The sequence below is a fragment of the Chrysochloris asiatica genome, unplaced genomic scaffold, assembly GCF_000296735.1.
Source record: "Chrysochloris asiatica unplaced genomic scaffold, ChrAsi1.0 scaffold00039, whole genome shotgun sequence".
Lineage (NCBI taxonomy): Eukaryota > Metazoa > Chordata > Mammalia > Afrosoricida > Chrysochloridae > Chrysochloris > Chrysochloris asiatica.
Genome location: NW_006408557.1, coordinates 13988185 through 14014356, shown reverse-complemented (window position 1 = coordinate 14014356; position 26172 = coordinate 13988185). Strand labels below are relative to the sequence as shown.

The following is a 26172-nucleotide window of genomic DNA, read 5'->3' as shown; positions in this document are numbered from 1 at the left end:
CCATCAAGTCAATTCTGACTCACAACAACCATATATAGGATTTCTAAGACTAAACCTCATCTTTCTCCCAGGGAGTGGCTGTTAGAGGTGGCCCCAAACTAGTTCATGATAGGCACCCTCTAAGTGGGAGCTTCTTGTATACAGTATTTAGTAAGGATCAATGGGATCCTTTCCAATGTGGAAAGAGGGGAAGAGGTAGAAGTGAGGAAAAAAAGGGAAAAGCTGAGATGTATTTCAAGGCCTCAAATAGTCTCAGTTGATCCTATAAGGGACCAGAGCTAGTAGTCCTTCAGAGTTGCCAGAGGTTGGGCTAAGATGGAGTAATCAGCTTTGAATGTGGGCATTGCAGGAAGGGCCACAGTCTCGAGCAAGATGTTCTCTGTAGCTAAGGCATCTCTTAAGAAACTAGCAGCTGAAGGCACCCCAGTGGTCAAGCTACATGTCCTTCCTTGAAGGGCGACTTGGGATGCTTTATAGTGTCTGTCATATTAGTGGTCCTGATTCCAATCTCACTGTTTCCCACAGTGCTAAAAGCATAATCATTTCAATCCCATATCTGGGCTTGTTTCCCTGGTTCAAATCCTGTCATGGCATCCTATCCTTGAGAAAGGAGTCCAGCTCCTTACGTGGAAGCTTCTCTGCCGGATTCTATCTCCTGCTGTTTGCTACAATTCCCTAAAGGATGCAATGATGCAACCACCTTTGCACTGGAATTTTTTTCTCCCTTCAATCCCTGCAAACTCTTTCTTCTCTTCCATGTTGTTGTCAGGTGCCATCAAGTCAGAACAGACTCATAGTTACCCCATGCACAGCAGAACGAAATAATGTCCGATCCTGGGCCAACCTCGCTACTGTTGCCACACGACACCATCAATGATGCCACCTGCCCAATCCATTTTGTTGGGGGTCTTCCTCTTTTTCTCTGACCCTCCATCTTACCCAGCATGACATCCTTCTCCAGTGACTGTTCCCTCCTGACAATATGTCCAAAGTATGAGAGACGAAGTTTAGCCATCTTGGCCTCCAAGGAGCACTCTGGCTGCACTTCTTCCAAAACAGATCTATTGGTTCTTTTGGCAGTCCATGGCACTTTTAGTATTCTTCTCCAACACCACAACTCAAAGGCATTAATTCTTCTGCGATCTTCCTTATTCACTGTCCAGCTTTTGCATCCATATGAGGTTATTGAAAATACCATGGCTTGGGTCAGGCTCACCTTAGTCCTCAAGCTGACATCTCTGCTCCTCAACACTTACAAAAGTTCCTGTGCAGCATATTTGCCCAATGCAATACGTCGTCTGATCTCCTTGGAATACTCATTCTTCTCAATGTTGTATTGACTTCCATGTATTGACTTGAATATTGCCCAATTAGGTAGCAGTCTTGGCGTGGCACTATAGGATAATCATTGGTCTGCTAACCACAAGGTTAGAGGTTTAAATCCACCACACCCTCCTTTGAATCCGAACCAACCAAAGTCACTTAAAACAAGAAGTAGGAGGTATCTTAGTGCTTCCCATCTGAGAATGAGGATATTGCTGCTACGTTGGTGGTACCTTCTTCTGCTGCACTAGCCACACTGCATTGTTTTTGTACTGGTTTCTAGTATATCCCCACCCTATGAATACCTTGAAGCCATTCCCGGTAGTTCATGAGTTGTGACCATAAGGGATATTGGTGATTTAGTTTGTGTTTGCTGAATGAATATTGGCTGAACTGCTCTAGGGTGGGTGAAGAAAGGTGAAACATATCTCTAAATGAGAACTCAGTCCAGGATTATTACTCCCATCAGGAAATGAAAAGAAAGGAGGGTCATGACAGGAGCTTAGAATCACAGAATTCCTGAGATTGCAAGCAAGGGAGAACCAGGTTCATCGTGGCTTTTGCTTGCAGCTTAGAGGGAAACAGCTTAGATAAAGATGACACTTGAATGTCATATTGACTGGAACTGCTGGTGTTTGAAATATTTGGTGCTGAAGGAAAAATTTTATCCTGACTATAGAGAATTAATACAAGAATATATTCTGTTTGCCAAAAATACAGATAAAGCCAGCCCAATCCAAAAAACTCACTGCCATCTGATTGGTTCTGCATCATACATAGACCCTATAGGACAAAGTAGAACCATTCCTCCATGATTCTGAGGCTGTAAATCATTATGGAAGCAGACAGCCTCATCTTTTACCCATGGAGCAGCGGGAGGGTTCCAATGGCTATCCCTATGGTGAACAGTCCAATGCTTAACCTACTGCATCACCAGGGTTCCAGATAAGGTCAAAGTCCCTTTTACAGTCCTCTTCTTTTTCTCCTCAGAGATGAATTATTACAGGTATGGTGTGGATCTTTCCACTGTGCACTAGAGAACCATACTTATATGAATATGCACACATGTGCAAAAAAATATTAACTGGTCAGAGCTGGGCTGGGCATTGGCCACCAAGTCCACCTAAGGATCAGCCTGGAATCAGTGAGCAGCGGATGGCCTTCAGGAGCAGTCTGGGAAAGAGGAAAAGTCCAATGTCAAGTAGAGGAGACTCCTATGTGCAGAGTTTGTCTCGATGATGAGCTGTGAAGAGTCTATGACTTAGTGCTACCTGACAGAATGACTGTGAAATGGAAAGAACGTTGAATTCCTACTTTGAGGCACTTGTGGATGACAGTGCCTTAGAAAGCCACCCTCAAGCCTTCTCTGAGCCTCAAACCTGTGTTGACCTAACTAATGAAGAAATACTAGTTCTAAAATTAGCCCATCTGAAAATATTCGGGCAGAAGACTACAGTATGGTCTCTTTCATTACCTGGAATATTGGTGGATTGGAACTAAACAACCTGCCAGAGAGAGCTCCAGGGGTATGTTCCTATTTAGCTTTGTACAACCCAAATGTGGTATTTCTTCAAGAAGTTATACCTCCATACTGTAGCTATTTAAGGAAGAGAGCAAGTAGTTATGACATTATCACAGGTATTTCATGACTATTATGTTGAAGAAATCAAGAGTGAAATTAAAATCCAAGAGCTTGTGACTTTCCAAGTACCAAAATAATGAGAAACTTTTTGGGTTTGCATGTGAGTGTCGGAAAATGAACTTTATCTCATGACTCCATATACATAAAGCAACAAAGGGCATGCTGAGAAATGAATCAATCAGTTAAAAATGGTTCTAAAAGTGAGGAGATGCACAAGGATGCCCAAATTTTCAGATAGTGCCCATTGGACCTAGCTTCAATGGCTGGATGTTCAGAACCTAACTAGAGGGAGGAAAAAAAAATTTTTTTTAAAGAAAACAAGTATAAATGTCTGCAATCTGATGGACTTGATCTATGCTTATGGATGTTGTAGCTTAAAATACCAACCAAGAGGAAAAGAATCTTTACAGCAAGGATCATTCCCATCCCCTCTGTACGCAGGGTTGATAGGGATGGGTAACTTAGACATTGGCTACCTGAAATGGGGAGGTGGGGGGGCTGTAAAGACATGAAATGACTGGCTTACAAATCTTTAAGAGGGAGTTTAGATTCAGAGTGTGCAGGACAAGGTAAAATCCCCACTGAGTGGTTTTCATCCTGTCTAGACAGGTTCGGTGAAAGGAGACGGGGACAAGACTCTCATGATTCAATAGTGAGTAATTGTTATCATGACTAATTGCAACTGTTGCAACTATAAAGGTAGAAGTTTTATAGCAAAAAAGGGTGAGTTGTCAATCTTATAGTCCTAGAGCAGAGGACACTGAGGCCATCAAGGAAGAAGAGCAGGAGCGGAGTGTGGGACCTTACCCAGAGAAACAGCGATGCCAGAGATGGAGACAGAGATGAAGACATGGAGAGATGGACCATCTGAGGACTCTAGACTCATGGAGGGAAAAGGGATGTGTGCTGGTGTCTGGGGGTGGGGGGGGGGCAGGCTTGCAGGGTGTGTCCTTTGGCTATTTGAATTATTGTATATTTCTGAGTGTTTTGGTGAACATACAAAAAAAAAAACAAAAAACAACCCAGCAGGAATAGAAGCAAATGCTGTTGAATGAGGAAGCATGCAGGAGTTTGTAATCATTACAATGAATTGAAGAAATGATAGAATAAGTGTAAAATTGATGTTCCCCCATGTAAAGTATCACTCAATTCACAATTTAAAAGAATAAAAAGTGGTTCTAAAGAAAATGCATGAGGCTCCAGAGTCCACTATGGTTATATTTACAAGAGATACAAAAGTAAGAGATCAAGAAGTCACCAAATTTGGTGGTTTACCCAACAACATTTTGGATGTCTGGGCATCTTTGGGCAAACCAGTAGCATTGCCAGTATACATGGAATACACAATGAACTCTAAGCTGGGAATACCCACTACTTGTAAACTTTGTTTTAATTGATTATTTTTCAGAGCAGCAACAAAGAGGAGTCACATTGTACTGCAAATTTTGGACCTACTTGGGCTGGAAAAACTGGACTGTGGCAGATTTCCTAGTAATCACTGGGATCTGCTGTACAGTTTTAGCTATGATATTATGCAATGCTCTTTCAAACACAAGTTTTAAATATACTGTGTAGTTTTGTTACGGATTATTACAAATGTAATTTTTACTCATTTGTAAAGGTAGATTTAATATGGAGGAGTTAGTATACTGGATCATTGCAACAGAAGAAAAAAATTACTTACAATTTTATTTTGTGAATTGTGTCCTGAGATTTCAGAACTAAGCATTGATGTCTACTTAAACTAAAGCATGTTCATTTTCAGAACATGAGGGCCTCTGAATGAAAAAAATACAAAGCACATCAGGGTTTCTAGCAACACTCATGACTGTCAGCTGGATTCCAAGGGGGCAAATATTGTCTCCAGATGAGACTGTACACAGTCAGGAACTAAAATAATTAATATTGTAAATAAGTCCTCAAAAAAATTTTTTTTTTTCAGTGTCATAAATGATTACTCTAAGTCCTTGGTACTAGGTGTTTTAATCATACTTGGCAAATTCAGACAATCTTAAATGAAAAGCCATGATTATCTCTTGACAACAATCCTATATCAGATTTTATTTTTGTCAGTTCAAATTGCATAATTGGTAAGCTGTAAATGAAATCTTATGCTTTAAAATTCCTTGTCTTCATCTCTGCATGTTTGTAGTCATCTCACCACCAGGCAAAGTTTGGCTTGATAATGATTAAAGTCAGTTTTGTAAAGGCATTGGATTGTTTTATCTAAGAGAAAAATAATTGTGTAAAGAGAAATAGCCTTTTATTTCTGTTATTTGAACAACTGAATTCTTTTGCAAGAGGTGAATAATGTATACTTTTAAATATGCTCTAAAAAACATCCCCACCAGAGAAATTTGCCTTAATAATTTTACTTGTTAAAACAAACAAACAAACATACTGGTTGCAGTAACATTTGTAACAGCAAAACTATGCAAGCCTCCCATAACAAACAGAATGCTGATACTCTGCTAAACCAAAGAAAAAGGAAAAAACAAAACCAAAAAAACACTGCCATTGAGTCAATTACAATTCATAGGGTTTCTGAGACTAATTCTGAGACAGCTCTATCTTTCTCCCAAGGAGCATCTGGTGGTTAGTAGTCCAATGCCTAGTCCATAATGCCACCAGAGGTCCTTGGTACTCCACTAGCTTCCCTCAATTACATTTTTACCATTTGCAGGTGGCACAAAAGCAGTCTTCTGCTTCCAATAGCCAGCATTGTGGTTCTTCATCAGAGGACTGCCATTAGGCTATGTAGTCATGTTTGTATATGTGTGTATGCGTGTGTTCACACAGAAGTAGAGGATTCTGGGCCAGGAGAACCCTTAAGCAATGATTGGTACAGGGGTGTGAAAGTTCCAGCAACCATATATTAGGTTGGGAAAAACTTGGATACTTCAGTTACACCCCACAGCACTCGCAGGATCAGGCTGACACTTTATTTTATGGATTTTTGATGAGATGGCTCTTTTGTTTGGCTTCTCTTTCTTTCCTATCTTGCTCCCTCATTCTCTGGCTGATTTCTCTAGGAGCAATTATTGAAAGAATCATTTGTATATTAGTTTTCCCTCATGCCCTGCTTTTGAAATGCCTTGTAAATCAACAATAGAAGAAAAGCAATGGACTAGCTGTTTTTAAGTGCCTTGAGTTGGTTCTGATTTATGTTGTTGTCAGGTGCCATCGATTCAGAACCGACTCATAGTGACCCCATGCACAGCAGAATGAAACAATGTCCGATCCTGGGCCAACCTCACTACCGCCGCCACACTGACACCATCAGTGATGTCACCTGGCGGATCCATCTCGTTGGGGGTCTTCCTCTTTTTCTCTGACCCTCCACCTTACCCAGCATGACATCCTTCTCCAGCAACTGTTCTCTCCGGACAATGTGTCCAAAGTAGGAGAGACGAAGTCTAGCCATCTTGGCCTCCAAGGAGCACTATGGGTGCACTTCTTCCAAAACAGATATATTGGTTTTTTTGGCAGTCCATGGCACTTTCAGTATTCTCCTCCAACACCACAACTCAAAGGCATCAATTCTTCTACGATCTTCCTTATTCACTGTCCAGCTTTCGCATCCATATGAGGTTATTGAAAATACCATGGCTTGGGTCAGGCGCACCTTAGTCCTCAAGCTGACATCTCTGCTCTTCAATACTTTAAAAAGTTCCTGTGCAGTAGATTTGCCCAATGCAATAAGTTGTCTGATCTGTTGACTGCTGCTTCCATAAGTGTTGATAGTTGATCCAAGAAGAATGAAGTCCTTGACAACCTCAATCTTTTCTCCATTGATAAGAATGTTGTGTATTGGTCCAGTGGTGAGGATTTTTGTTTTCTTTACATTGAGTTGTAATCCATACATAAGGCTGTGCTCTTTGATCTTCATCAGTAAATATTTTAAGTCCTCTTCCTCTTCACTTTCAGCAAGCAAGGTTGTATCATCTGCATATCTCAGGTTGTTAATAAGTCTTCCTCCAATCCTGATGCCACGTTTTCCTTCATAGAACCCAGCTTCTCATATTATTTGCTCAGCATACATATTGAACAAGAATGGTGAAAGAACACAAACAACCCTGTCGCACACCTTTCCCAGTTTTAAAACATTCAGTGTTCCCATGCTCTGTTCGAATAACTGCCTCTATACTGACCCTATATTGGGTTTCCGAGGCTATAAATCTTTTTGAGAGCAGAAAGCCTCATCTTTCTTCCATAGAGTGGCTGGTAGACTTGAACCACTCACCTGGTTTGCAATACAGTACTTATCATACAGAACCACAGTGTGCTCAATACAATAGTAGTTGGATGAAATAACTATTGAATATGCATGTTGTTGTTAAGTGCTATTGGGTCTGTAACAATTCACAGAGACCCTGTATAGAGTTTCCAAAACTGTATATCTTTGCAGGAGTAGAAAGCTTCATCTTACTCCCACAGAGCAGCTGGTGGGCTCGAACCTCCAACCTTTGGTTCATAGTCCTATGTTTTTCCTACAGAGCCACTGCTCATCCCTTGAATATGCATAGTACACTAAAACTTTAAGTCGAAGACATATTTTATATGGGAAAACTCATCCACAGCTATCAAGTCAATTCTGACTCAGATTCTGACACATATGATGACCCTGCAGAACAGAGTGAAACTGCTCCTGAAGGTTTCTGAGATTGTAAATCTTTACAGGATAAGACAATCTCATCTTTCTCCTGCCATTGGATTTGAATCACTGAACTTGTGGATATCAATTCAACACTTAGATCACGGTGCCACCAAGAGTCCTTTTATGTGGAAAAGCAAAGTGAAAAGTAATGTGTATGTTAAAATTTAAGGAAATTCACATTAAATTAAAATTTAAGGAAAGTAACACTACTGAGCAATGCTATTGCAAAGTTAAACAGTGAATGCTGGTCTTCCAACCTACACATTTCCTATCTGGTCCCATTCTTCTGTGCCATGTTTAGAGCTTGTTTCTTGTATTTGTCTAAGCAGTAAGCAAGGTAGCTGCTTAACTCAAAGAATGTAGTTCCCACCCATCAAGATCCTTGAAAAATATGAGAGGTTTTCTTTTTGTTTGTTGTTGTTGTTTTTAATCAATAAGAGCAAGATTTTCTTTTTCTTTCCCTCTGAAACAAGTGACTAAGTTGATAGATTTAATAAAATTAAACCTGAATGGATGAATTTAAGCAGAAGTTTTTTTAATCTAATAAATTTTTAATATAATAAGTTTTACCCCAGAATAGATTCACTAGCACCGTCAGCATGGAAGAAGGGTAGCAGGCTTGCTCTGGTGGCTGAAAGTCCTTCTGGGAAGATGAAAGTAGACCTTGGCCAAGTTTGGGTCACCTGAGAGCATCATGTAGTAGAATATGGCCTTACAGGGGGAGATACTAAGGTATATAGAGACTGAGCAGAGCAGGAATCAGGAAGACAAGTGTTCAGCAGTATATTACTAAAGAGGATAGATTGAAAATGGCAAAACCAATTGGAAGCTGAGGCTTCCTGGACCATCCAACCTCAGGGAGAGGATCAGGGGGAATCAAAACAAAACCATTTTAGCCTGATACTGGTGGTAAAGGGTTTAAAAAGAATTGGAAGTAGGAGTCTCTTGGGGTTATTGTCAACAGAAAAAAATGATATGCTGCATTTAACTTTCAGAGTCCAGAGAGGGGAAACTACAAAACTTCATACACTATCTAGCTCTTTGCTAAGAGTCCCAAGTAGGTAGAACTAATCCTGGAGCAGTTGTTGGCCCAGAGCTCAACACAGCTCTTATATCATCCATAGAGACATGACCAATCTTTTCAAACACGTAGTATTATTTTGAGCACATGCAGTTTTTTGAGTGCACTCTATGCAACATGCCTCACACTCTGGGTAACATGGTGGGAGCCATGAAAGCCCTTGATCAGTGTGGCTCCCACAGCATGATGGTAAATGAGAGAACCATGCATGCCTGGATAGCTGTCACCACAGCGCAGAGACCTAAAAGGACCCAGTGTCAGAGGTTCAGGAGATCCTGTACAGGGGTCTTTCCAAAGGCAAAGCAAGGCCCAGTAAGGTCTAGTGGTAAGGCAAAGGCTTTTGGAGTCCTGCAGGCCCTCTGGGTAGGTGGTGACATGTGACAGTGCACTTATCAAGTGACATAAGAAAACACACAGTTTAGGGAAGGGTAAATGTCTCCTCTTTGATAATCTGTTGTTATTGTTTACTATTTATTTTCCATAAATAATAATCATGGCTTTTAGTTTGCCAATCCTGTTTAAGTGTCTTTTTTGTCTAGCTTGATCACAGATGAACATTGTTGTTAACTGCCGTTAAGTCGGTTGGGCTCATAGCGACCCTGTATAGGGTTTCCCAAGAGTGACTAGTGGATTTGAACCACAACGTTGCAATTCAAACTGAACTTGCGGCCTAGTGCTTATCCTTCAGTATCACACTAGTGCTTCAGATGAACGTAGTATCCATGAAATGGCTGCTGTCAGTGCGTGTATGTGCCTCAGTCCTAGGTGTCTTATGGCTGTCTGGAATTTTAAGGTGCAGCCTGTCTTCAAGACAGGCATACATTTACTCTGTGAGATTCATTCCAAAATCCTCTTTTCAATTCTTTTAATTCCCTTTACTTAATGACAGTTTCAATTAACTAAATTATCGCTACAACCCACTGATGGGTCATTGATTGAAGTTTTAAAAACGTCTTCTTAGAATTTATTGTAACCTCATTTTATCCCTCTGAAACCAGTGTTAATAGGTAAACTGTTAATTTTTAAATCAAATCACATAGCATCAGTTCTTCTGTGTTTCCATCCATCCATCCATCCACCTACTCAACTCATCAACCACCTATGTACCCATCCAATAAATATTTATGAACACACAGAAGTTGAAGTAATCTTATGGTCTGTATTGTCTATTACAGAAACCCAGGCTTTCTCATCATCCTGCCCCCTCAAGATGGAAAAACTCAAATCATCAACCTATGCAAGAAATTAGCAAATGACAGATGCAAACTCTAGAAACACCCAACAGAGCAATTAAAAATCCGGTCTAGAACTAACACCTTTGGGTATGAACATTCCACCTCCACCCCTTCTCAAAAAAAAATTCCTTCAGACAGTCACAAAGACTTAGCAAACAAAGCATGCAAAAAAGATAAGTGAAAACAGTCTCTGCCTCCTTTTGAGATGTCAGTATTGGTGGTCCCACATAGCATGCAAATGGAATGAGGAATGAAGAAAACTGAAATCACAATGCAATTCTTGGAGTCTCACTTCCTGCTTCTGAATTTGTTGTGAGTTCTGCTAACCATGACCACAGGCTATTTAAAATTGTACCGTTTGCCTTACTTAATTTTCTTCGGCAGTCATAAATATTAATTAAGTTAAACCACATAGAGCCTGCATTTTATTCCTTTCACTTCCTGAGGACCAATGGCAATTAAGAGCCACAGCAATTTAAGGACTAGCTGGTTCTTTAAGTCTGCCCTGTGACATATATTTTAAAAAATGTTTTTAATTAGGACAGATTTACAAAATCTTAGTGGTTTCTTTTACTTACCTAACTTCTGGCCTGTGGGTATTTCTGATTGAATTCTCTGCTCACACATATGCTGTAAACATCTTCATAACAGGGAATTTGATCCTTTTCTTTAAAACAAGATGCAGAAAAGTATATGTTTAGGTTAATAATGACTATAAATATTTGTGAGCAGCATTTCAGATATTCAGTGGTAAAAACTGTACCCTCAAGTGTGTTTGTTTACAATTGTTTAATGACACAAAGAGAATATGCTAATTGTAAAAAAATAAATAATATATGAATTTAGAAGTGTAAGGGCTCTCCCATTTCCAGGCCCCAAATTCTGGGGATCTCAGTGTTAACAGGTTGGCATGTGGCCTCCAGATTTTTTCTATGCACAAAGAGACTTAGGGTTTAGCTTTTAAAAAATGAAGTAAAATAACACGTTATTGAGTGACGTTGAGTCAATTCCGACTCATTGCAACTCTGTATAGGGTTCCTAAGGAGCAGTAGGTAGGTTTGAACAGCCAACCTTGTGGTTTGCAGTGCAGTGCTATTCTTTGCAACAGCTGCAATAAAAGTAATAAAAGTAAACTTGTAGGATAGACACTAGACCACAAGGTCAGTTTGAACAGCACAGTTGGTGGTTTGAACTTATCAGCCGCTCCTCAGAAATCCTATACAAGACTGCTATGAGTCGGAACCAACTCGACAGCACTTAACAACCATTGTTTATTTGATTGTATACTTCTAGAGTTAAAACCTTGGGCATATCATAGGAAAACTATATATGAACACAAGCACATATACATATGTACACATGCACACATGATACCAATAACCTGTAAACTCTACCTATAAGCATTTTCTTTTTGCCCAGGTTTCTGATGACATCTCTATCTCACTATAGCAATAGTGATAGTTTTGAGAAGGCAATGGAAGACCAATGGTAGAATTCTTGTCTTCCATGCCAGAGACCAGGGCTGGACTCCTGAGCCAATGCACATCAATTGCAGCTACCATCTGTAAGTGGAAGCTTGCATGTTACTATAATGCTGAAAAGTGTTAATAAAGCTTCCAGACTAATATGGACTGGGAAGAAAGCTCTGACAATCCATAATTGAAAATCAGCCAATGAAAATCTACCATAATGTTCCAATCCTGTCGTCCCTTTGGTCACCATGAGTCAGAGACCAACTACATGGTTGGTATTGTTGTTGTTGTTGTTATGTACCATAGCAACCCCATGCACAATAGAATGGTCCTATACCAACCTCACAATTGTTGCTATGTTTGAGCCCATTGCTGCTGCCACTGTGCCAATCCACCTAGTGGGCATCTTACTTTTTTTTCTCTTTCCTTCCATTTACCAAACATGATATACTACTTCAATATGTTCAAAGTATGAAAGATGAAGTCTACCTATCCTGGCTACCAAAGAGTATTCTGGTTGTACTTCTTCCAACACAGATTTGTTTGTTCTTTTGGCAGTCTGAAAAGCTGGATTCAATGAAGAAAAATGTGGTACTGGAGAAAGACTCATTAATGACCTGAGACATGCAGATGATACAACCTTGCTTGCTGAATGCAAAGAAGACTTAAAATACTTACTGAGCGATATGGTAGTCAATAACAAGCAAATACCTTTGTGAAAATGGAGAAAATTGCAAAGTGGAAACCTTGAGTTGGGACCAGGAAGACTAGGTATCTGAGGCAGGCCCTCAATACTGCTCACTGCCATATCTGCAACTACAAAATGAGTTCAACCATGTGAAAGGCCTTTGTGAATCACTAATACATAAAGAGGTCATTAAAATTTGAGTTGTTCCCTCTGATGTCCCTGAGATGCTACTTAACTGGGTAGGCTGTCAGATCTAAGAGGCTAAGCTTCCCCCAACTCCCAGGTGTTCCTCATCATTAGCATCTACTTAGCACTTTATTTTGAAGACTTAGAAACATGAATTTACCAAAGTTTCCGTCTTAAGGAAGGAGCCCTGGCAGCATAGTGGGTTATGCCTTGGGCTGCTAACCTCAAGGTCAGCAGTTCAATTCCACCAGCCAATCTGTGGGAGAAATATAGACTTTCTACTCCCATAAAGATTTACAGCCTAAGAGTTGCTGTGAGTCAGAAGGCACTTGACAGCACATAGCAGTAATGGCAACTCTTAAAGGAAAAAATCAACTCTTAAGATTTTGGCGGATCAATGTTGTGTGGTGCATACAATTTTTTATATGTTGTTGTTGTTAAGTGCTGTGGAGTTGGTTCCGACTCATAGTGACCCTGCACAGGGTTTCTGAGGCTGTAAATCTTCACGGGAGCAGAACACCTCATCTTTCTCTCGTGAAACTGCTTGTAGTTTCCAACTGCTGACCTTGCGGTTCACAGCCCGATTCATAACCACTATGCTTATTAGTATAAAATAATCCATCCAAAGTTAGTTGGCATCGTGTATGTAAATCCTTTAATTTAAAAGAGGCACCTATGGGATGATTTACAGCTGAGTGTTAAAGATACAGGGAGCCCTGGTGGTATAGTGGGTTAAGCATTGGGCTAATAACTACAAAGTTGGCAGTTCAAACCCATCAATTGCTCCACAGGAGAAAGAAGTTTGTCTGCTCCCATAAAGTCTTGGAAAACCTAAGGAGCAATTCTACTCTGTCCTATGTTGTTGTTGATGTTGCTAAGTGATATCGAGTCAGCTCCAACTCATAGGGTCCCTGTAGAGGAGTTCCAAGGAGCAGCTGATGAGTTTGAACCTCCAAACTTGTGGTTCAAACCGATCTTGTGTTCCAGCGCTCATTCTTCATATACATTTATATATGTGATAGAAATGAGAATTTGTCTATAGAAAAAAAAAATTCCCCCCTCACTTTTAACAGGAAAAATGTCCTTTCTGGAATGAACACCTCATTTTAAGTTCTTACAAAGGGAAACATAATTTTATCATTAGTTATCAGTGCATGTTGAAAACTCCTAGTGGGGTGCTGTAGGGTAATGCACTGGAAGGAAAGGTAGGTTTGAACCACAATGTCGGTGGTTCAAACCTACCAGCTGCTCTTCAGAAACCCTGCACGGAGTCACTATGAGTTGGAACAGATTCGACGGCACTCAATAACAACAACGACAACCCAGTGCTTGTCACAAATATAAGAAACATTAAGAAAATTTCTCCCACCTTTGAGGGTCAGATTTTAGCTCCTAAGCAGCTCCTCTCAAAAAAGTTAAGAGTTTGGGAAATAGAGTAAAGGTAATATATGTATTTCCTATTGTTATTGTTGTGTGAAGTGATATTGAGTCAGTTCCAACCTATAGGGACCCTGTAAAGGGTTTCCAAGTTTGAACAGCCAACCTTGCAGTTCAAACAGCTTTGCAGTCTAGCGCATTAACCCACAGTGCCACACCAGGATTCTTACTGGCAGAGGGGGGTAATTTTGGTGTTATCCATGGGTTCAGTTTAATTACTTCTGGTAACACTCTATTCTCATGCAGGAAGTATCTGTTCAGAACAAGGCAAGCTTTGCTTTAAAAAATTCCCATTCCCAGATGCCATCACATATCTTTTAAAGAAGGAAAACTCAAGACTATCTGAAACTCAGCAAATAGGACGTTCCTTACCATTTTCTCTTCTTTTTGCTCTTCTATTTTGTTTCTGAAGTACAAATGAGGATCAATGAGGAGGCTCATGAGATGTTTGGGAGAAGATCAATTCAGTACATTTTTTTTTTAATGGCGAGCCTAGTACAGAGCTGAGGTCTCTTTTTGAAGAAGAGCAAACATTTAAAACAGCCTCAGTGAACATTTTGATTCCACACATAGCCCTAAAATGCTGTGCTCAGGTCTACTCAACTGCTCGGAAAATGAAAGGGTACACATTGCAAGCTAATAATCACCATAGAGCCCCTTTTCACCCTAGTCAATTGGGGAGGTCCCGGTCTAGGGGAGAGAGTGATGGTTCAAGAGCCGAGGTGGGCTAAACTAACAATGTGAGGAGGGTTCCCACACTGCAATTCCTATCCTGCCCCCATTCCTTTCCTGGTAAAATGGATTTCCTCAGGCCTCTCAGACTTTTATGTGCATGCAAAGTCACCTGGGGATCCTGTTAAAATGCAGATTCTGGCACTGGAGGTCCGGATAGGGCACAAGATCTGTGTTTCTAAGGAGCTTACAGTTGTTACCTATGCTGCTGCTCCCTGGACCATACTTTGAGTAGAAAGAAGGTCCTAGATAATGTTTGGTTTTTTCAAAGTAGAAAGTCAAATGACTGGGAAGGAATGTCCTTCAACAGATTACAATATTGCTTCCATAAGGATTGGGGGGTAGGGGAGATCAAGACTCACCTGGATCAGAAGGAAGATGCACAGTCAAGGTCCAAGGTGAAAAAAGCAATTAATGCCATTTGTTTATTAAATAAAAAGATCTTCATTTTTGAAGGACTGGCTCATAATCCAAGGGCCTTGTCTTTTTTAACCCAAATTTCATCCACTCCTCTCCCAATGTTTTCTTCTTCTACCTCAGTCTTCAGGACATTCTGCTTTAAAACATGAACCCATATCACCTGAGTTGGCTAAAATAATCTGAATCCTATGCACTTGGGAAGGTGAACCTGTCTGGGCAAGTATGTATGGGGATGGGTTGTGGTGAGGATGGAATGGAAAACTGAAAAATTGATTGATCTAAATTCTCATTCTATCAAATCCCATCTTCTCATCAAGTGAAGGACATACTACAGAATGAGACAGAGGGGCAGGACTTCAATGTCTGGCTACTCAACCAGGGGTAAACAGACCAATAGCAACACCATCACCTGTGCGGTTGCTAGAAAAACAAAATACCAGGTCCCTCCCCAGACCTGTTAACCAAAATCTGCATTTTAACAAGATACCCAAGGAATTCCTATACAACCTGAGGAGCAGGCCTAGTTAATTTATACCCATCTGAGGAGTCCTGGTGCTGTAGGATAAACACTGGACTGCTAGCCACAAGGTTAGCAGTTCAAATCCAACAGTCACATTTCAGAAATCCTATACAGGGTCTTGATGAGTCTGAACTGAATCGATAGTACTTAACAACAACAAGGGGGTCTCAAGGAGCCTGGGTGGGGCAGTGAGTTAAACAATCAGTTGCTAACAGTAAGGTCTGGGGTTCAAACTCACCAATTGCTCCACAGGAGACAAATGAAGCTGTTTGCTCCTGTAAAGATGTATAGTCTCTGAAATCCTAGAAAGCAGTTAGTTCTTCTCCGTCCTATAAGGGTAATTATGTGTCAAAATCAACTTGATGGCAGTGAGTTTGACAATTTTGGGTGTAACTGAGTCTCTGTTGCTGCATCTCCCTTGTCGCTCCTTGTCCTGGTGGCTTGGGTGTTGCTGTGATTCTGGAAGCTATGTTACAGATAGCTCCCACAAGGAACTCTGGTAGCATAGTGGTTACAAATCTGACTGCTAACCTCAAGGTCAGCAGTTTGAAACTACCAGTTGTTCCAGGGGAGAAAGATGAGGCTTTCTGCTCCCGTAAAGATTTACAGCCTCGGAAACCGAATACAGGGTCACTAGGAATCAGAACTGACTCCATGGCACACCACCAGAGTTACCCACGGTGGATAGGTTTCATCTGAGCTTCTAGACAAAGACAGACTAGGAAGAAGGAGAGACAAACTTCTTTTGGATATTTAATCACTGAAAACCTTATGAACAGCAGTGGAACACTGTCAGCACCAGAATATTGAATACTGAAACATGATGACGAACACCAAAATATCATCAGATATTTGCCAGAAGATGAGCCCCTCAGGTTGGAAGACACTCAAAATATGACTGGGGAAGAATTGCCTTTTCAATGTAGAGTAGACTGTAATGATGAAGATGGAGTACAGCCTTTAGGACCTTCATTCATTGATCAGGCACAATTCAAAATGAAGAGAAACAGCTGTAAATATCCATTAATAATCAGAAAATGGAATGCATGAAGTAGGGATCTAGGAAAATTGGCAATTGTCAAAAATGAAATGGAACACATAAACATTGATATCCTATCCTACGCATTAGTGAGCGCAAATGAACTGGTATTGCCCATTTTGAATCTGACAATCTGACAATCACATGGTTTACTATGCCAGGAATGACAAATTGAAGAAGAATGGCATTGCATTCATCATCGAAAATAAAATAGCAAGATATGTCTTGGAGTTCAGTTTTGTCTGTGATAGGATAATATCCATATGCCTATAGGGAAGATAAGTTAATACCGTGTTATTCAAATTTACACACCAACAATTGAAGCTAGTGATGATGAAATTGAAGATTTCTACCAACTTCTTCAGTCTGAAATTGATCAAGCACACAATCAAGATGTATTGACAATTACTGGTGATTGGAATGCAAACATTGAAAACAATGAGAAAGGAGCAGTAGCTGGAAAATATGGCCTTGGTATAAACAATGCTAGAGATCTTATGATAGAATTTTTCAAAATCAATGACTTCATCATTACAAATACCATTATTAAACAACATAAAAGGTAACTATTCACATGGACCTCACCAGATGGAATGAATACACGGAAATAAATTGACTACATCTGTAGAATGAAATGGTGGAAAAGCTCCTTATCATCAGACAAAACAACTGCTCATGTGCAAAATCAGGCTGAAGCTGAAGAAAATTAAAACAAGTCCTCAAAGTCAAAATATGACCTTGAACATTGCTGTTGTTTTTAAGTGCTGTCTAGTCAGTTCCAACCCATAATGACCTTGTATCCACTGGTGACCATGCAGTTCAAAAGGCTTTGCAGTCTTGAGCATTAACCACAGCACCACACCAGGACCTTGAACATATCCGATGGAATGAATGTAAAACTAGAATTCTCTCATGTAAACTATCATATAATTCACAATAAAATATTGAAAAAAAAGAACATCATATAGGGAAAAAGCAAAAGGTCATTAAGAAGACAAGAAAGAAGGAAAAGACCAAAATAAATGTCAAAAGAGACTTAGAAACTTGCTCTCCAGTGTAGAGATACTAAAGTAAATGGAAAAAAAATGAGAATGTAAAAGAGCTGAACAGAAAATTTCAAAGGTCAGCTCAAGAAAACAAAGTCAAATATTTTAATGAATGTGCAAAGACCTGGTGTTAGAAAACCAAAAGGGAATAACATGCTCATCATTTGTCAACCAGAGGGAAGTGAAGAAAAAATTCAAGTTTCATCTTGGAATATTGAAGTACTCTATCAGCAAAATATTGAATTATACAGAAAACATCAAAAGAAGATGGAAGGATTACACAGTCATTGTATTAAAAATAATTGGTTGATGTTCAGCCATTTTAAGAGATAGCATATAATTAAGAGCCAATGATGCTGAAAGAAGGAGTCCAAGGTGCATTGAATGCATCAGCAAAGAACAAGGTACTGTAAATTGATGGAATACAAATTGAAATCTTTCTACAAACTGATGCAGCATTGGAAGCACTTGTTCATTTATGCCAAGAAATTTGGAAGGCAATGATCGGGCCAACTGACTGGAAGAGACCTATATTTGTACACATTCCAAAGAGAGGTGAGCCAATGGAATGTTAAAATCATCATAAAATATCATTAATATCACATGCAAGTAAATTTTTTCTAAAGATAATTCAAAAACAGCTACAACCATACATTGACAGAGAACTTCCAGAGGTTCAAGCTAGATTTAGAAGAGGGTTTATAATGAGGGATAACACTGCTGACATCAGATGACTCTTGTCTGAAAACAGAGAATAGCAGAAAGAAGTGTACCTGTGCTTTATTGACTATGCAAAGGCTTTCATTTGTGTGGGTCATGACAAGGTATGGACAAAATTATATCAAATGAGTATTTTGGAACACTTCATTGTGTTCATGAGGAACCTATACGTAGACCTGGAGGCAGTTGTTTGAACAGCACAAAGAAACATCGAATTGTTTAAAATCAGTAAAGGTGTTTGCCAAGGTTGTACTAATTCACCCTAATTATTCAACCTGTATGCTGAGCAAAATAATTCGAGAAGCTAGATTATATGCTGAAAAACATTGGAGGAAGACTCACTAACAACCTGCAATATGCAGATGATACAACTTTGCTTGTTGAAAGTGAAGAGGGATTAAAATGCTTACTGATGAAGATCAAAGACCCAGCCTTCGGTATGGGTTGTACCTCAATGTAAGGGAAAAAAAAAAAAAATCCCCACCACTGGACATCCATCTAAATGAAGAAAAAATTGAAGTTGTCAAAGACTTCATTTTGTTCAGATCAACCCTCAATGCTCATGGAAGCAGCAGTCAAGAAATCAAACAACGTATTGCATCAAGCAAATCTGCTGTACAAGAGCTCTTTAAAGTGTTGAAGAGCAAAGATGTCAGTTTGAGAACTAAGGTGCACCTGACTCAAACTATGGTATTTTCAGCAGCCTTATATCATATGAAATTTGGACATTCAATAAAGAAGATAATAGAACTGATGCATATGAATTATGATATTGGAGAAGAATATTAAAAGTACCATGGATTGCCAAAAGAATATACAAATCTGTGTTGAAAATAGTACAGCTAGAATGCTCCTTGGAAGGCTGGAGGGTCAGAATTAATCTCTTACATGTCAGACATATTATCAGGAGGGACCAATCCCTAGACAAGAATATTATGTTTGGTAAAGTGGAGGGTTGGAGAATAAAAGGAAGACCCCAACAAGATGCACTGATACAGTGGAAACAACAATGGGTTCAAATGTGACAGCGATTGTGAGGTTGGCCCAGGACGAGGCAGTGTTTTGTTCTGTTGTGTATAAGAGTGTTATGAGTCAGTATTGACTCAAAGGCACCTAACAACAACAATAACATCTCTCGTTTTTCAAGGAGTTCTACAATTCCTCCTCTCGGATTACTTTTTGAAGTAAGATAGACAAGCAGCTAATTTTTATTTCACATATTTCACAAACACTAGAACTGAGGAGTAGGATAAGCACTGCATTGTTATTCATAAGATTGAGGGTTCAAACCCACCAGCCACTTCTTGGAAACTCCATACTGGGTCCCTATGCATTGGAACTGAATTGATGGTACTTAACAACAATAATAGAGCTAAAAGACCCAAGCAGAACAGAATTTTCTCCATGCTGGACAAGATTCTCAAGTCAACATCCACAACTGCCACCATATATCTACTGCTTACTTCCTTCTTACCTTTCCCAAACCAGGACACTCAAGTATAATTTGATGAAAAATCTTCTACTATAGAAGGGTAACAAATGATGGTGGGACAGGATTGGATGGTGCTTCATCTTGCCTGGTTTCATTCTTATGATACCAGGCTGACTACAACAAAGAATTGAGCCCCTGGATTTGCTATTAATTCTGGGTCCAAATAGGCAGAACATTTCACCTTTGGGGCATAGGAGATGTACGTGCTAGCAGATAGACTAAGATTGGAACGATAAATGTAGATACACTGTTGAAATGGGACTGTGACTCTTAGAAATACTGGGGTTGTGGGTTGGAAGTAGCCTTGATGACATTTAGAGACTTAAAAACTGGAAACTGTGGCAGAGAAGGGAAGAAAACAAGGAAACAAAAGAAGAAAATAGACTACCTCCATAATCACATCTTTATCTATTTCTATAATGGCTTAAACCCCAATATTTGAACATAGAATGAATCCCCATCATCTGAATGTATTAAGTACTTAATGTGCTGGACTGCAAAGTCAGTTCAGACTGCAAGGTTGGTGGTTCGAGCTCACCAGCTGCTCCTTGAAAACCCTATACAGGGCTGCTGTGGGCTGGAACCGACTTTGATGGCATTTAACAACAACAACAAATATTTGCTGAGTGGATCACGAATATATGAACTCTCCTTCATTCTCAATGCTTAATATTTAAATACATTTTGTATCATTTCTTTATCTTTACAAAGAGTCTCTGTAGCACTTTGGAAGAGAAGCAAGAAGCAAATGACTATTAGCAAGCAAAAGGCTCAAAACTCAGGTCTAGTTAACCTCTTGCTGATCTCATATGTGCCTCATCCTATTTATTGAAAATGTATTTGTTTATTCAAGTAAGTAGTGATCCGCTTTTTAATTACCTTTCTTTGTACAGCAAAGATTTCCTAAGAAAAAATGCCTGATGTCTTATCCTTTACCATGACTTCTATTCTTAACAAAGTTTACTGAGATATAGCTCATCTTCAAGAATAACATCCAATTGTTAAAAATAGCTGCCAGAGCCACAAATGTGAAATGCTGTTGAGTTGGTTCTGACCCATAGCGACCCTATGTAGGGTTTCTGAGGAGTAGTTGGTGAGCTTGAACCACCACATCTAATTCAGGCAACCCTCATAAAGCCTTCGTGAGTGGGTTTATTCCCACACCCAACATATTATTGTTCCTATAAGTTGTCATATCTTTATTTTTATCTCTTCTAATAATTTTCCTTACCAGTTATAATAGCCCAATATGTCAGATATGGGCTAAGAACTCAAGAATGAGGGACAGGATGTCAAGTATGCCATAAGTATTTGTCAAACCCTAGATTTAAATAGAGTCCTGGTGGGGTACTTTAAGATAAGCACTGGACTGTGAACCACAAGGTTGCTGGATTAAACCCACCGACCACTTCTTGGAAACCCTATACAGGGTCACTATGAGTGGATATAGACTCAATGGCACTTAATAACAACAGATTCAAATGGGTAAAGCAATTGCCTTCTACCAAGAACAGCCACAGATGAGAGTGGAATAAGGAGCGCCTTCTGAATCCAACCACTGAGAAAGCATGTTCAAGATGAGCAACGCGTAATGAAAATGGAACCTTTCCAATAATACAATAATCACATTATACCTGCATAGAGAAATAGGTAAAAAAAATTTTATCATAACACCCGCTGTCCCAGTCTTTCTCCTTTCTCTACCATAGCTATCTGGGCAGTTTCTACCTGTGATTGAACACACTCCATCCTGATATGGTAGAAAAAATAATATTGCCTTATTTTTCAAAACTCAAACCCTTTGTCACTTTGAATGGTGGCTTTGATGATCTCCTTTAATATATGGAGAACTATTCCAAAGTTTGTTAAAGTTACTCTGCTGTGGTTTCCATGGCGTAAGATCCAATATTATTACATTATGACTATAAAATAATGGAAAACAATATAGTAATAACGATATAAAATTATATGGTCATACTATATTATTGCAGCAAAGTAGAGACTGAAGACATAAATCTACCACCAAACATAGTCAAGAATATTAGCAATGTATTTATTTTCTTATTCATTATTTATTTTCTTGTGCACTTTGGACAAGATAGATAGGTATACTGTATGCAGGTATGTTTTTATATGACATTTACCACAGTCTTTCTTGCTTATCACATCTTTCCTATGTTTTTGCAGAAGTTTGGGACACACGGCATCTTTTTTCATTCCTTCACAGAAATCTTCTGAGATGTTTTGAACTAGCTACCTTTTCACTTGCCTGCTCTATAAAACTACAGAAACCAACAACAACAAAAATTGATGGTATAATTTTTCAAAACTAAATTTCAGAAATAACAACGAGTTGGGCTGCTAACCTTATGGTCAACTGTTCAAAACTACCAGCAGTTCCGCAGGAGAAAGATGAGGCTTTCTGCTTCCATAAAGATTTACAGCCTCGGAAACCCTAAGCAGGGTCACTATGAGTCGGAACCGACTCCAAGGCACACCACCACCACCAGTAGAAAGTGAAATATTGTTTGTAGCCTTTCACACAAGTATATACCTTTCCTTTAATACAGACTTAGACTTCCCCCTGAGAATTGCACCCTGTTAATATGGAAGATGTGGATGTCTGACTTCTACCATGTCAAAAGCTTCTTCGAAAATAAAATATAAATTATTGCAAGACTTTAAGTCACCTTTCCATCTCTTCAGCCATAATCTCACCTGCAGACCTGGCTATGATGCCCTAAACAGGATCACTGGAAACTCTGGTAAGAATGGGGCTTCTTTTCTCCCCTTGACAATCATAGGAGTTATCACTGCTGTCCACTTCACCACCAGCTAGTTTGAAACGAAGAAGAGAGCTTCAAAGGGAGAAGTTTTGCTGAGAGGTGTGGGATCAGAATGTCTTTTCCCAGAGAGAGCAGAAGAGGCCTTGATTTGAGCATAAATTTCCTTTGCGGTTGTGGCTACAAGGAGAATGAAAACATCGCGCTAATCCAAACACAGTCGTTGGTGCACTAAAACTGCTTTTCTAAAGAAATGAGGTAGCACCTAGGTTCTGGAAGAACGGGAGGAAGCAGGCAAATAAAACTTTTGTACCTTGTAGGGCTCTGTTCTAAATGGGGTTAAAATTAGTGTGTGTGTGTGTGTGGGGGGGGGGGTAGAGAAGGTTTGTTTGCAGCCAAAGTGACAAGCGAACTTTTTCTTGGAGAAAAGCTTAGGAAGCAAAGCACAGTATTTCAACTTGAATTTTTCGTGCCAGAAACTCCGAGTAAACGTTTGGAAATCAGAGATGCCGAGACCCGGTGAAGGTGGGAGGTGGGATTGGGGTGTGGGTGTGTGTATGCAGGGACAGGTTAACAGCTCCCCCAAACCGCCGAGTTAAGGGAGGAAAGCGAATCCCAGGCGGTTCCAACTTCCCCTTGGCGACCGGAACTGCCGGACAGACCAGCTTGTGTTTGTGCAGAAAGATCAGAGAAACGCCAAGACATGTCAGGTCTGCTAGGAGAGCTGGAGAAAAGGTGCTGGACGTAAAGGCGGGCAAAGGTAGACCTTGCGGGCAGCGCAGCCTACAGGGGGCGCACAGTCACTGTGGAAACAAACCCGTGCCTAAGGCTCGGCGGGACCTAAAATCCCACGGCGCAAGCAGCTACTGGGCGTTGGCGGCTGGGATGGAGGTGGGGTGGGGATAGGAGTTCGGGCGTGTGGGGCAGGGGCTGAGGGATGGGACAGCAGCGCAAGATGGGACGGTCTTCGTGGCCTGCTCTTGTGATGGTGCCTTTGTTGATAGAATTACTTCTAGAATCGTATTTTCAACCAGGAGCAATTAAGAGAACAGACTGAGGAAACGCATACGTTCGCAAACACTATTACATACCCACACTCACAAACTAGGTTAACCAGAGTATTCTTCAGAGTTTTCTATTCCAGACACACCAGAAAGTTGCCTGTTTGTGGGATGTCTCGTGGATTAATTTGCTCTTTTGCCGTTTATTTTCTACTGAGAAGTGCTCATGGTTATTTATGAGTCATTGTGGGTTGTTGCGCTGGACTGCAAAGTCAGTTTGAGCAGCAAATTCGGCGGTTCAATCTCACCAGCCTCTCCTCGGAAACCCTATACAGAGTCACTATGGGTCGGAACCGACTCGACAGCACTTAACAAGAACAACAACAATTAGGTCCAGTCGATGTTCCCACTAGCAAAGGGCATGAAGGTTCCTGGTGTGTCGATATAGGATAATCACTGGGCTGCTAATCGCAAGGTCAGAAGCCCTCAGAAGCCCTATATATGGTAGCTAAACCAACTCGAAAGGCAAGAAGAAGGAAGAGAGGGCATAGACAGTGTGGTTTGCGTGTGTGTGTGTGTGTGTGTGTGTGTGTGTGTGTGTGCGCGCGCGCGCGTGCGCGCGCGCTTTGGGGGCGGAGGCTACGTTTCTACTCTGGCCTATACGAGAAGCTTTGAAAAATAGGCGAGTTTTCTTTTGGGGTATCCAATGAGTATCCTTTCTCAGGCCCTCAGGAAAGCGGTAAAATTGTCTCTACCCTAGGTCACAGTCCAGGAGAAGATGTATTGGGTCTCTGGCACTCGCTCAATAGATCTGTTAATGCCTTCGCTATAAACTGGCCAAACCATAGATGTCCACAGGAAAGAACGCTGGCAATGGCTGTATCTTAGGTCTAAAGCAGGAGTTGTTGCTTCTGCCAAAACGTATAACATCATTTGCAGCCATACAAAATTACCAACTTAAAAATTTGCCGGCTATATTTGGTCAAACGTTTAATTAACTCACCCCTAATGTAATGGTTGGAACTGCGGTTGCCTTGGCAGGCCCAGACCAAATGATTTCGCCGTCCTTATACTCGGGGTGGGGGACGTTCCCTCACCCTGGTCCAAAGCTCTGCAAGTCCAGAGGCCACGGGTTGGGCCTGGCCTAGAAGGAGTAATATTTCCCCTACATCTGCGTGTTCCTTCTGGCTCCCTTTCCAATCAACCCCCTGTCCAGTGCTGTCTTTCTCAATGTTCAGTGACCTGTCACTTGCCTCTGTCCTCTACTCTCTTCACCACAGCTAGGACAGTTGGACTATAGGTCAGGGGCCCATCATTTCCGAAGCGGAGGGGGAGGCTCAGCCGGGATTTCAGAACCTAGGCCTTCCGAGTCCAGACACCTGTAACATTGTCCCTCACCTCCTAGTCCAGGCTCATCGAGATTTTGGTGGCCAACGCAGGACAGATGACAATCTTTGGACCCATGAGCTGGAGGTGGAATAAAACAGAAGTCTAAAATTGTTGGGGTTTCTACATTTTTTGATATGAAACAGCCCCTTGGCGCGCTGAGAGGACCCAGATCCTCCTGAAGTCGATCTCATAGGTCCTATTATTGATTCGCTTGTGCCTCTTCACCACCACCACCCGTCCTGTTTGTTTTAGTTACGAAACTGTGGGCACCGCAGTTGTGACTGAAAAGTAACCTTGAAACACGCCGGCCTGAATGTCAGAGACAAATCGCAGTCTCCCAACTGTCGACCGCATCTGGCAGAGCTCCCACCCGCCGGCTGCCGCTCAACGGGTCGCCTAGGGCCGGACTCCGAGGAGGCGGAACGCCGAAGCGGTCGAATTATGCGCGCTAGGCTCGCTTGCCGAGAGGGGCTTTCTCGGAGGCGCGAACGCCAAGGTAAAAGTGTGTGCAGTTTTTTGTTTCGTTTCTAGTAAGTCAGAGCTTTGTAAATTGGCTCTGTCATCGATTGGATTGATGTTTTCACAGGGATGGAGCTTCGACATAGAAGAAATCTGGACTAACTCAATACGGCTTTTGTTAGGTCTTTCGAGCGGTAGCGGGCACGGACGCTGCCGGCGCTCCACAACGCACACCCTCTGGCGCATGGCCCTGGGAATCCGGCGGGGTCTGTGCTCTAGGCTGATCCCAGGTGGCCTTCTCCCACCTCACTTCCTAGTTCCAGAAGTCCCCACGGGCCCGGGAGACGACCGGAGTGACTCTGGAGTTCCGCGTGCCTGAGGACAGCCCCATTCCCCTCGACAGACGGCGCGCAGGGCAGGTGCGGGCGCCGGAGAGCTCCTCTCACCTAGGTGTGAGCTGATTATTCAAATAGGCTGTTGGGGTCTGGGGATTGGAGGTCGCCCCGGCGCGCCGCGCTATATCACTCGGCGCCCACGTCACTGCGGCACTTGTCGGCTCCGCGGGCTGCACCTCCTCCTCCTCCCGCCCCGCCCGCACGCGCTTCCCGCCGCCTCCGGGCAGCTAGGCGTCACTGTCCACTCGGTCTCCACCCGGCAGCGGGCGAGCGCAACGGCGGCGGCGACGGCGGCGGCGGGCGCTCCCTCCCAGCAGCAGGGCTCGGCTCGGCCTCCGCCCCTACTAGGCCCCCTCCTCCCGCCCACTTCCAACTACCGCCTCCGGCTGCTGAGAAAGGGAGTGGAGCTGCGAGCTGGGAGCGCGAGGTGGGAGGGAGGGACGGTGCCGGACTGA

General features: G+C 41.5%; 1 pseudogene; it reads left to right on the top strand.

The window, feature by feature from the left end:
* The first annotated feature begins 372 nt into the window (after positions 1–372).
* Positions 373–26172, top strand: LOC102840811 (annotated as a pseudogene).